Source organism: Armigeres subalbatus, unplaced genomic scaffold (genome assembly GCF_024139115.2).
Source record: "Armigeres subalbatus isolate Guangzhou_Male unplaced genomic scaffold, GZ_Asu_2 Contig1498, whole genome shotgun sequence".
NCBI classification, from domain to species: Eukaryota; Metazoa; Arthropoda; class Insecta; order Diptera; family Culicidae; genus Armigeres; species Armigeres subalbatus.
The window spans coordinates 33,765-44,971 of NW_026942284.1; the positions used below are offsets into that span (position 1 = coordinate 33,765).

Sequence of the window (11,207 nt, forward strand, 5' to 3'; positions counted from 1 at the left end):
CTTCCACTGATATTCTTCCCTCCCCCTTCATACGGGAGCTTGGCAGAAGGAAGGTCGTGTGATATGTGCCATCACAAATATTGCCCTCCGCTCGCTTTCAAATCGACTTCTATAAAACATTCTTCTTCATGCCTGCCGTATCCTAACGGATCTATCAATTCTATACTTTCGCCTCTAATTCTATCATGAACATGTACGTCCAAGTTTGGAAGATGATATTAGCATTTCTATATCATTGTCGAATCTTGTTTTGAGGCAATTCCGATGCTGTTGAGGACTATCGTAGCCCACAATGATAGTATTCGGGGTTTTCTCGAAATGAAGCTCAGAATATGTACCGATTAAAATTGTGAGTTTTTTTTATTTATTATCAGACTAAGGCTGTGCTGCACATAAAAGTCTTCTCCATTCAGCTCGGTCCATGGCTGCACTTCGCCAGCCACGCAGTCTGCGGAGGGTCCGCAAATCGTCCTCCACCTGATCGATCCACCTTGCCCGCTGTGCACCTCGCCTTCTTGTTCCCGTCGGATCGTTGTCGAGAACCATTTTCACCGGATTACTGTCCGACATTCTGGCTACGTGCCCGACCCACCGCAGTCTTTCGATTTTCGCGGTGTGAACGATGGATGGTTCTCCCAACAGCTGATGCAACTCGTGGTTCATTCGCCTCCTCCCCATACCGTCCGCCATCGGCACCCACCATACAGATGGTACGCAACACTTTCCTTTAAAAACTCCCAGTGCGCGTTGGTCCTCCACGAGCATCGTCCAGGTCTCGTGCCCGTAGAGAACTACCGGTCTTATAAGCGTTTTGTAGATAGTCCAGTTTGGTACGGCGGCGAACTCTATTCGATCGGAGCGTCTTACGGAGTCCAAAGTACGTACGATTTCCAGCCACTATGCGCCTCGAATTTCTCTGCTGGTATCGTTATCGGCGGTCACCAGTGAGCCCAAGTACACGAATTCTTCAACCACCTCGATTTCGTCACCACCGATAGAAACTCGTGGTGGGTGGCTTACATTGACCTCTATTGAGCCTCTTCCTATCATGTACTTCGTCTTCGACGTATTGATGACTAGTCCAATCCGTTTAGCTTCGCTTTTCAGTTTGATGTAGGCTTCCTCCATCCTCTCAAAGTTACGTGCCATGATATCAATGTCGTCGGCGAAACCAAATAACTGGACGGACTTCGTGAAAATCGTACCACTCGTGTCAATCTCTGCCCTTCGTATTACTCCCTCCAAAGCGATGTTGAATAGCAGACACGAGAGACCATCACCTTGCCGTAACCCTCTACGCGTTTCGAAGGGACTCGAGAATGCCCCTGAAACTCGAACTACACACATCACCCGATCCATCGTCGCCTTGATCAACCGTATCAGTTTATCCGGAAATCCGTTTTCGTGCATTAGCTGCCATAGCTGGTCCCGATCGATTGTATCATATGCGGCTTTGAAGTCGATAAATAGATGATGTGTGGGCACATTGTATTCTCGGCATTTCTGCAATACCTGACGTATGGCGAACACCTGGTCTGTGGTAGAGCGTTCACCCATAAATCCCGCCTGGTACTGCCCCACGAACTCTCTTGCAATTGGTGTTAGTCGGCGGCATAAAATTTGGGAGAGTACCTTGTAGGCGGCGTTCAGCAATGTGATTGCGCGGTAGTTGCTACAATCCAGCTTGTCGCCCTTTTTGTAGATGGGACACGACACCTTTCATCCACTCCTTCGGCAGAACCTCCCAAATCCTCCCAAACAGGCATAGGAAAAATCAAATTTTCAAATAATCGAGGATGAGCAACACTCTCATGCGATCACAAATCCAAATTATCAATTGATAAAAACTCGCTAGCGAGTGAGAATCGTTCAACAATTGTATCTCGATTTAAGCACTTACCGTTACTTTTTGAACTTATTTCTCTACCTAACAATAAAACACAATGCCAAGCATCACAATGACCTTCATTCTTCTTCTTCTTATTGGCATTACATCCCCACACTGGGACAGAGCCGCCTCGCAGCTTAGTGTTCATTAAGCACTTCCACAGTTATTAACTGCGAGGTTTCTAAGCCAAGTTACCATTTTTGCATTCGTATATCATGAGGCTAACACGATGATACTTTCATGCCCAGGGAAGTCGAGATAATTTCCAATCCGAAAATTGCCTAGACTGGCACCGGGAATCGAACCCAGCCACCCTCAGCATGGTCTTGCTTTGTAGCCACGCGTCTTACCGCACGGCTAAGCAGGGCCCCATTACCATGACCTTCATTGTTGACATTAAATTTGTATTGGAAAGGTTTAAATTTAATTGATAATTTTGTGTTTATTATCAATTGATTCCAAAATTTGAAAAGTTATCGCCAAGGAAAACTCGCCTACTTTTCACACCTGAGATGTTATCAAATGATAACTCCAATCATTATCGTGTAAGAATGATTCAACACAACCCTGCTCCCAAACCTTGGTAATCACCTAGTGCAGCGCTCTAGCCAGTGCCTCACCACCGTGTTTAAACAACTCTCCTGGTAGTTGGTCAACTCCAGGGGCTTTGTTGTTTTCAGCCGGATGATCTCCTCCTGGATTTCCTGTAGATTCAGAGCCGGAAGTCGTATGTCCTGCGCGCGTGCTGCTAGGTTCATTACCATACCGCCACCGTTGTCTGCCACATCGCCATTCAGGTGCTCTTCGTAGTGCTGCCGCCACCTTTGGATCACCTCACGCTCGTTTGTAAGAAGGTTCCCGTTTATGTCCTTACACATATCGGGCTGTGGCACGTGGCCCTTACGTGAACGGTTCAACTTTTCATAGAACTTTCGTGCGTTATTAGCATGGTACAGTTGCCGTCTCTTCACGGTCTTTTTCCTCCGAAAAATCGAGTTTTGTCTGTTCCGCGGCCGTTTGTACCGTGCCTCGTTCGCCCTCGTGCGGTGTTGCAGCAAAATCGCCTATTCTGCATTCTTCTCCTCAACTAACTGCTCACATTCGCCATTGTACCAGTCGTTCCACTGTTCCGGGAGCACCGTGCCTAGTGCAGCGTGTTCCAATGGCGGATCGAATATCTCTCTCCACCAGACGCTGCGCCTAGCTGCTCTTCCGTTGGGAGTGCCACTTCCAGTTGCTGCGCGTATTCTTGGGCTAGTCTACCGTCTTGTAGCCGCCCAATGTTAAGGTGATTATAGAATGAAGCCCGTGGTGAATTTCAAATTCACCACACGATTTTCTACTCCTATTGTCAAAAGTTCAAATCTAGCGGTAATAATTTTCGTACAATGCTGAAATTAAAGTCGATTGTTAAGCATGAGTAAACAAACGATCTACGGATGTTTCATACCTATGGGCATTGAGGTTTTCTCAATTCGTGCTCTTGAAAAATCACTAGAAAAAACACGTGGTTTCCAAGATGGCCGATTTGTGGCTTTGTTGTATAACCACCTTAAGCCGCGGCGGACGACTCCGACGCGTGTTGATCACCGTCGAGAGTTTTGAGCGCAGACATACTGCGACGAGGTAGTGGTCGGATTCAATATTCGCACTGCGGTAAGTGCGTACGTTCGTGATGTCGGAGAAGAATTTACCGTGGATTAGGAACGTGGTCGATTTGGTTTTCTGTTACTTGATTAGGTGATTTCCATGTGGCCTTGTGGATATTTTTGCGGGGGAAGAAAGTGCTTCGGACTACCATTCCGCGGGAGGCTGCAAAGTTTATGCATCGTTGGCCGTTGTCGTTCGATACGGTATGCAGACTATCCGGTCCGATGACCGGTCTATATCAGAGTTACGCTTCATTAATAATCTACTCAGGATTTGAGTATAAGGGTCTTCAATAACAAATGGATGAATATTCTCAATTTCGACAAAATAAATCATAGTTATTGATATACTAACTGTAATTGCAGTGATTCCTGTATTTAAGTTCCATAAATACCATTTTTTCATAAATTATTTATCAAAATGGATTACCCAATTGTACACTGACACGCTTTTCCCTTTCGGTTCATTTTTTAACATTTCTTTTTTGACCAAAACCTTTGAATGAGTTCAAATTTGTATCATTTGTTCATTTACGCCCAAAAGCAATTATTTGTGTTTGAATAAAATAAAGAAATGCGTTCAGTGTCTGGAAATTTTTACTTGCCCCACCCGTGGTAAAAATCTGATAGTCATAAAATATTTTTTTCAAAATTTGTGTGGTACATATCAATATTTTTGTTGCTGGCATTCAAAACTATGGAGAAAATTTACTTATCAATGCACTAATTTTAACATGTTTTTATTCTCAATCCAGCTGAAAACCGGAATTGGGGGATAGCGAAGTTGGATTTTTCTCACTATCCATACGTTAAACCTAGCTTCGGCAGTGGTACGCTGTGCTGTTTCCGTATCGCGAAACGCTATTCAGCGCACCACTTCCGAAGTTAGGTTTAACGGACGGATTGTGATAAAATCCAACTTCATAGCCCCCAATTTCAATTTCAACTGGATTGAGTATATAAATCAACATAAAAAATATTCGTATTTATTGACAAGCAAAACAACTTGTGCAAAAGATAAACTTGGCAGGTTAAACAACTTTTACCACGCAAACAGACATAACACATAATCAGGGCCGGATTTAGTCGGAAGGGGGCCCCGGGGCCGACAGCTTGTGGGGGCCCCAAAATGTACAAAAAAAGGTTGGTTTTGGTATACATAAGATTTGTGGGGGCCCAGGGCCACGGATCCCCCGCCCCCTAGATTCGGCCCTGGATATAATTTTTGGTCCTCGCTCGTCTAGCCCCGAGGGGGTGGCCATATCGCCCCATACGATAGATATGGGCATCATAAAAACAGCTTTTTAAAACCAGTTTAAAAGATACTGAAACGTCATTAATCAGTGTATATTGATACTTATAAGCAGTGTTGTAAAATGTCATTTGTATTCGTTTGTATAATTTTCCCAGAACTTGTTTCAGAAGGTAGCTCTCAATTCATGTTGTATGACGAACTTATAGCGGTTAAATGGGCCTACAACTTTGTCTAACGAGACTTTGCTGTAAATATGTAATCTGGGGCGTGGGAGGCAAAATGTCATTCAAATGACATTATGTCAAATGACACGTGACATTTTGGAGAGTTTTCACTCTCCAGCCTTTGATGTTATACTTAGAGCAATGTACCCTTGGACAAAAATATAACCCTACTCAAGCGTTATGAGTACATTCAAAATTATGGAAGAAATTTTTTCTTCTAAAGAAAGTTATGATCAAATTAGTCAAATGACATGCAGATGACATTTTACAAGCCTGCTTATAAGTATATGTGACATACATGTCAAAGACAGGTAAATCATAAAGGTGTTTGATTGACAAATCAGTAGAATTCGACAGTTTTACTATTTTACAAGAATTACCGCTTAGGATGGCCATCTTGTCCCACTTTCCCCTATGTGGGTTGAAGTTTTAATACACAATTATTTATTTGAGAAACTGCAGTTGCCCATTTTGAAAAGTTTTCTAAAAAACAAGGAAAAAATGTTTTTAAACAAAATGGCATGGATTCTATCAATTTCATCGATACAATCCAAAACTTAGCTAAAACATTTGAAACATAAAAATAAAGGCAAAATCAAATCAAGCGTGCAATGTTTTTTTTAGTTCAAATAAACTTAACCCTATGAGGTGAACCGGTCAAGGGCCGAAAACCTAATTAATAAAGACAATAAAAAAAAAAAAAAACTTAACCGTTGTAATAAGCACAGCATCATCGTTTGTTGTCGTCTCGTATGAGGTGAGGCGTTTCGGATGAAGTGAGTATTGTCGATACTCTCCATTTGAATTAGTTTCTTTCACAAATTACGTAACGCTAAATTTGATGATTTGAGACCCCCACCCTCCCCCTCGTAACACTTTTTGAATGGAAGGTTTATTTTATGTGTAAGGATCACACGGTCGACATTCTCGAGTCATACGAAACGCAGAATAAGCACACCAGTCTCATGCGAGTCCCGGAAGGTCATATTCACACGATCGCATTAAAGTGATTATACAACAAAGCCACAAATTGGCCATCTTGGCAACCACGTGCTTTTTACAGTTTTTTTTTTTTCAATAACACGAGCTGAGAGAATCATAGAGCGCTTATAGTTATAAGTATGTATACGAATAAAACAATGGTAGATCAGATAGCTTACTTACGCTGAACAATCGACTTTTAATTTCAGCACTGTATAAACATCATTACGTCAGATGTGGGGTTTTGAGTTTGTTGTTGTTGTTCTGTTTGTGTTTCATTTATGAAGCTCAATACGCGCTAAGTACCTACCTGTTTCATAACAGCGTCATACTTATGCCTCGTGTATTGTAGATCTCTGGTAGGTGGTAGATAAGTAAATTAACAAGATTCATCAACTTCAATATTTTAATACGTCATCATTCAAAGAAAAAAAAACAAATATTGATGTTATACCACTCTTGCTCACAAGTTTGCGCCGATCAGAGTAACCACTCGATTTTTGTAGCGCTTGGAAATATCTTTCTCTATCTGTCCCTGTAGTATCTTGGTCTGTTCGATCACCTTGGCCAATGTCGGTTTCATATCTACACTTTGTTGTCGGAAAGAAATCGATTTCTCCCCCATAAGCTTCTCGGTATCCTTCATTTTATCTATGGCCAACAGTTTTGCTTCAACTTGGAGGTAAGGATATCCACATACTTCGCGGAATGCTTAATTTGATGCAAGTGCTGGATCAATTGGCTATTAATTTTACTATAGACGACGTCGACCTGCGACAGCATGTCGGTTAGACTTTTTGCGTCATGATCCGGAAAGTTGTTCATCATCGTGAGCGATAGAATCTGATGTTTATCGGCGGTGCTTAACTCGTACAGCCTCATCTTCAAAAACGCTTCCAGCTCCAAAAGCTCGTTAATAAATCTTTCTCTATATGAGGGTGAATCGAATATACTGTAGGCTTCTTCGCCCTTGGCCGCTCCGCCAGCATTGCCATCGCCTTCAACAACGATACCACTTTCCTCCAGAGAAATATTGAAATCAATATCATTACCATTGGGTGCGACCTCTTCTTGTACACCCCAATCAATATCGCCTACTTCCAGATTAATTTCTCCCCCGTCGATTGCACCAAAATCAATCTCACCATCACCGAAATCCACGCCACCGCCATCTCCAAAGTCTATCTCCCCAGTATGTGGTACCTCATTCGCCTTTGTGTCAAATTTCACCGGTGGTTCTTCAATCGACAACGGTGGCTCGGAGTACAAGAACTCGTACACCGTCGTGTTTCCAGATGTTGACACATGCCGCAGAACCGGTAGGCATTCTTCATTACCCAAAAAGGCACTGTAAAGCTCGATTGCTTTCTTAAGCGCCGATACCGTACCGGAAATTTCGTTCAGCATCTTAGGAAGTTCACCGACCTTCTTTACCAACTCCTGGCGCACGTTGTCTCCGGCAATGCCCAACTGTTTGCACAATGCGTGATACTCTCCCATAACCACATTTTCCGACCGCTTTAAATCATTATTTTTTTTCTCTGCTTCATCGCTCAACTGTTCGAAATGTTTAATCTGCTTACGAATTCCCGGAACTTCATAATTGATGTTGCGAACTAATATCTGTGCTGCTTCCGCCAGAAGTACAAACTATCCTTTTCGTACAGTTTTAAGATCTCTTGCCAGTCCTTCATACGTTGGCTTCCATAGAATCCGAATACGTTCTTGGGAATCTGCCTCTGTCGTTTTAAGGATATCAATTATCTGCTGGCAGTGAAAGTAGTTTATGTCTAGAATAGGAATTATGAAAAATAAATGTGACGATACTTTGTAGGTGATGTCTTGTAGGGCGCAAAGGTACCCTCAAAATTCATATCTGACCATTTTGTATTCCGTCAGCTAGGCAAAATGGGATTTACTTACGAGCTCCTTTAAGTAGCTGCACAAGGCCATCGTGCGCAGGCATATCAGTTAATGCATTGCTGATTTTGCTACGGACATCGCGGACATGTAAGGGACCAATTTTTGTTTACAATCCGTCGTGATACCAACCAGTCCTGTAACTTGCCAGCATGAATGTCGATGGGGATATCCGCCTCCTAGAATTTGAGTACGTCTTGCTTATAAACCATTTGGACTTAAAAGTAAATAGGTATTTACTTACGTTCATTTTGCGAAAGTAACCAGGGAAAGACTATCCACGTATCCGATTTTTCTAGTTCTGATATTTTTATTTATTTTGACAAATGTAAATATTTTGACATTGTATCCGGAGTAATTTGTGATTTTGGCGAGGCTTGGAAATCATCAGGGGACGTTAAAAAAATAGGCCTTTTCATGTGACATGACACATTGCCGAAAATTTAAGATAGGGTTCATTCACAAATTACATAACGCTAAAATAGACCATTTTCAACCCCACCCACCACCTCGTAATGTATTTTTTGTGGAATGGTTTTAAAATTTATATGGGCCGTAACGCTCGGACAGACACCCTCCTACACTCTAAAGCGTTATGTAGTTTGTGAATGAGCCCATATTTTATGTCGTTTTCGTTTTTGCGGTGTAGCTACACTCGTGCTACACTTTTGCACCGAAAATGTTCGTTTTTGATTTTCGTGCTACACGTAAAAAAAATTAATGTTGTTTATTATTAATATTTCTAATACCTTTTTGCCAAAGCAGGCACTTAATGGCATGTATAAGAAAAATCTTATACATCGCATTAGTCACATACATTCGGAAACTTATACTTTTCATTAACTTATGAATGTTATTAGCTTTTTGATATGGGATCATTCATTAGGTGGGATAATGAAGAGTATAAGCATTTTCGAATGGTTTTTTGCCATAACATATAAAGGTTATTTTTACGTGAGTGTAGCATTTTTCTTGCACTGAAACAAGCAGTGTAGCACCAGAAAAAATCAGAGTGTGCCGTGTAGTGTAGTTTGTTTTCAAGTTTCTCACGTTGTTATTGTTTTCTTTGTATGGTATCCAACAGGTATCCATAACAAACAAACCCAACTGCACTCAAAACGTTCATTTTTGCCGTGCAAAATGCTGCACTAAACGGTGTCGCTACACCTGAAAAACGAAAACGACATTAGTTAAGGCTCCGTCAGACGTTGCAAGCAAATCACTCGTGCGAGCGAATGATTTCTGAGAGCACTCGCAATTGCAGTCACACGTAGCAATTTTTTACTTTAAGCAAATGACAGATTTACTCTCATGCAACAAATATAAACAAAAACGAAAAACTTGTTTTTCGGCCACAAAATCTAATTTCATTCCTATTTTTGCAGTGCAACACTGCCACCTGAAAACGTTTTCACTTTTGCGAGCGAAAAATTTGCTAGTGCTGCACTAGCAAGCGCAATTTCGTTTCTGCGAGTTGAAAATTTTTAACGCTTAGCAGTCACACATTGCAAGCGAGCGTTTGCTTACGAGTTGTCATTTGTTTGCATGCAATCACTTTCAGTGTAGTCAGACAGGAAATTTTTTGACAGTTGTCACTTTCTGCGAGCAAAATGCTCGTTGCGAGTGATTCACTGGTAAAAAAATCTATATAAAGTTTATGTGTGACCGATATAGATATTTGCAATTAGATCAAACCAATATATTTTATGTGTGGGCGATATAGAAAATGTAATAGTGATCACATAAAACTTATTAAGTACATCATACACTTCATCACGCTTGTTAATAATTCGGAATGAAGTTTATTTATATAAATTATCCATGAATTTATTGTTATTGAAATAAAAATTAGCTTTCTAAGAATAAATTGAAATGTGATGAATAATAAACGAGTCACTGTTTATATACTTTATTTGCATTTATCATTCGGCTCGTAGTACATGATGAAATTAACATTACAGTTGACTACTGCGTGAAACTGATGATCATTCCACTTCAAACCAGCTAATCCTTGCTGGGATCTGGCTAAGCAATGTCAAGCAAATTTGCTTGCAACGTCTGACGGCACCTTTACTATAGATTCGCGAAGTCGAAGCAAAATTCTTCACACAAACAATGACAGTTATTTATGGGTTTTTACAGTAGAGCAACAGAGAGGAGGAGATGGCGGCCATGTTTCACTCAAACTCTGACAGCTAGCAATGGGATTTCCCATAGGAGGGATCGAAGAGTAGAATTTGCTTCGACTTCTCGAATAAAAATTGTCGCTGTTGTCGCTGTCCGCAACATCTTTTGCTGGCGAGGATAGGGGAGCTAAATGTCAAAGAAGGAAAATCCATACGATTTGACAGCTTGGTACCCAACATGTTCCGGACAGCAGAACAAAGGGAACCGAAGTGACAATCTTTATCTAGTAACTAAAATATCTTTTCATTACCTTCACTGAAAACAGCATTGTGGTTAAAAATACCATGTTAATAGTTTAAATTAAATGCACAACACCAATTGATTTGTGCAGACTACATACTGCATTTTTTTTCAAACGAATTGCGTAGTATTTTTTACCATGGTTGCAAAATGAACAAACAAATGTCAAAAATACCATAATACGTAGTTATTTTGACCGAGAAAAAATGCTAAAAAATCAAACATTTGTTGCATTTAAAATTATAAGTTTGTAGTAAATTTAACTGCATTGTATTGTAGTTTTTTCTAATGGATTTTTCTCTTTTAAGTAATAATAAATGTAATTATTCAATTATTATAAACATATTATATTTATTGATTACTCTAAGCGTTCATAGAAAGATCTCGTTGGAAATTTTTCCCAAAGATGTAGGTCTCTCTCAAGAATGTGCTTATTGCCTGTCCACTTCGCGACTGGAAATTATATACCAAGACCGCTTCATGAATGACCGCATGATGTACCGCCGTCCTATATCGAAGGATCATATACACTAACAAAAATCCAATCATATCCAAAATGTGTGGCACACATAAATTTTGACTATAGAATTTCCCACATAACGGCTATGTGAATTTGCATAGCATATATCTAGATTGCTTTGAGAATAGGTCGTATGTGCAAAAGAGAGATTCTCTTTGTTCACGCTCTCTTTCGTTAATAGATCGGCAAGTTTAGCATTTTCTGCTACATTTTCACTTTAGCACGCTAGACAAAGTTATTGTCTTTAGATATCTGCCAAAAAATCCAACATAAATTTGTGTATACCTTTGTAATAATCGAAAGAGAATGAAAGCAAAGAGAGACTCTCTTTTGCACATACGAC

At 40.6% G+C, this 11,207-nt stretch overlaps 1 pseudogene; it reads right to left on the reverse strand.

Annotated features, from left to right (window-relative positions):
- Positions 1 to 6,389: 6,389 nt before the first annotated feature.
- Positions 6,390 to 8,167, reverse strand: LOC134202888 (CDK5RAP3-like protein; annotated as a pseudogene).
- Between the last annotated feature and the right edge of the window lie 3,040 nt (positions 8,168 to 11,207).